We start from the raw sequence: 2552 nt of genomic DNA, 5'->3' as shown, positions 1-2552 counted from the left end.
AAATGTAGTGATCTGAAGGGGCATGTACACCCGAATGTTTATAGCAGCAATGTCTACAATAGCCAAACTATGGAAAGAACCTAGATGTCCATCAATGGATGAATGGATAAAGAAGATGTGGTATATATATACAATGAAATACTATGCAGCCATCAAAAGAAATGATATCTTGCCATTTGCAATGACATGGATGGAACTAGAGGGTATTATGCTTAGCAAAATAAGTCAATCGGAAAAAGACAACTATCATATGATCTCCCTGGTATGAGGAAGTGGAAATACAACATAGGGGATTTGGGAGGTAGGAAAAGAATAAATGAAACAAGATGGGATCAGGAGGGAGACAAACCATAAGAGACTCTTAATGTCACAAAACAAACTGAGGGTTGCTGGGGGTAGGGGGGTAGGGAGAGGGTGGTGGGGTTATGGACATTGGGGAGAGTATGTGATATGGTGAGTGCTGTGAAGTGTATAAACCTGGCGATTCCCAGACCTGTACCCCTGGGGCTAATAATACATTTTATGTTTATTAAAAATTTTTTTTAAAAAGGCAGAGTGGCTAGATGGATAAAAAATAAGATCCCAACTATATACTGCCTACAAGAACTCTTCAGGTTTAAGAACACACATAGGCTGGAAGAGATGGCAAATATATTCCACACAATTGGAAACCAAAAGAAAACAGAAATAGCTATACTTATATCAGAAAAAAAGACTTAACACCAAAAACGGTAATAAGAGACAAAGATGGTCACATAATTATAAAGGGATCAATTAGTCAAGAACATATAATAATCATAAATATATATGCACCCAACATTGGAGTTTCAAAATTTATTAAGCAAATGCTAACAGATATGAAATATAAAATACAATAATACAATAATAGTAGGAGACTTCAATACCCTACTCTAAACAATGGATGGACCATCCAAAAAGAAAATCAAGGAAATATTGGATTTGAACCATACTTTAGACCAAATGGAAATAACAGATACATACAGAACACTCCATCCAAAAGCAGCAGAATATATATTCTTCTCAAATGCACACAAAACATTCTCAAGCATAGATCAAATGATAGGTCATAAAACAAGTCTTAGCGAATTTAAGGAGATTAAAATCCTAAGTGTCTTTTCTGACCACAATGGTAAAAAACTAGAAATCAATAGCAGGAGGAAACTGGAAAATTTAGAAATATGTGGACATTAAGCAAGTACACCTGAATAACCAATGGGCCAAAGAAGAAATCAAAGGTAAACCAAGAAATATCCAAGACAAAAATATCCAAGAAATATCCAAGAGACAAAAATGGAAGCCCAACATGTCAAAACCTATGGGAGGCTGCAAAAGCAGTTCTAAGAGGGAAGTTTATAGCAATGAATGCCTACAGAAATAGCTCAAATAAACAGCTTCACTTCAATTCTCAAGGAACTAAAAATAGAAAAACAAACTGAGCCCAAAGTTAGCAGAAGGGAGGAAATGAAGACCAGAGCAAAAACAAAACGAATAACAGAGAAATAACGAAAGATCAATTAAACTAAGAGCCAGTATTTTTTGTAACGATAAACAAAATTGACAAAAGCTTAGCTAGACTAACTCAGAATAAAAGAGATGTGACTTAAATAAATGAAATCATAAATGAAAGAGAAATTACAACTTATACCACAGAAATACAAAGGATCATGAGAGAATACTATGAATAATTATACACCAAAAAACTGGACAACCTAGAGAAAGCGATAAATTCCTAGAAGCATACAATCTGCCAAGACTGAACCATGAAGAAATACAAATCTGAAGAAACCAAAAAAAGAGTAAGGAGATTGAATCAGTAATCAAAAACCTCCCAACACAGAAAACTCTAGGACCAAACTTTTTTTTTCTTTTATTTTAAAGATTTTATTTATTTATTTGACAGACAGAGATCACAAGTAGGCAGAGAGGCAGGCAGAGAGAGAGGAGGAAGCAGATTCCCTGCTGAGCAGAGAGCCCGATGCGGGGCTCGATCCCAAGACCCTGGGATCATGACCTGAGCCGAAGGCAGAGGCTTTAACCCACTGAGCCACCCAGGTGCCCCTAGGACCAAACTTTTAAAGAAGAATTAACCCTGGGGTTCCTGGGTGGCTCAATCCATTGAGTGTCTGACTCTTGGTTTTGGCTCAGATCGTGATATGAGCATCTTGAGATCAAGGCCTGAGTCTGGCTTCCAGTTCAGTAGGGAGTCTGCTTGAAGATTCTCTTCCTCTGCTCCTCCCTCTGCTTGTGCATGCACATTCTCTCCTTCCAATAAATAAATAAATATTTTTAAAAAAGAATTAACCCAATCCTTCCCAAACTCTTCCAAAAAACTGGGGAGAAGGGAACACTCCCAAATTCATTTTACAAAGTCAGCTTACCATGATACCAAGGCCAGATAAGAACATCACCAGAAAAATAAAATTATAGCCTAACTCTAATGAACACAGATGCAAAAATTCTCAGCAAAATACTAACAAATTCAACAGCACTTTAAAATGATCATACACCCTGATCAAGTGGGATTTGTCTCT

The sequence above is a fragment of the Mustela putorius genome, unplaced genomic scaffold, assembly GCF_011764305.1.
Source record: "Mustela putorius furo isolate JIRA1106 unplaced genomic scaffold, ASM1176430v1.1 tig00003836_pilon_pilon_pilon, whole genome shotgun sequence".
Lineage (NCBI taxonomy): Eukaryota > Metazoa > Chordata > Mammalia > Carnivora > Mustelidae > Mustela > Mustela putorius.
The sequence above is the reverse complement of the archived record's forward strand: the minus strand, read 5'-3'. Positions refer to the sequence as shown.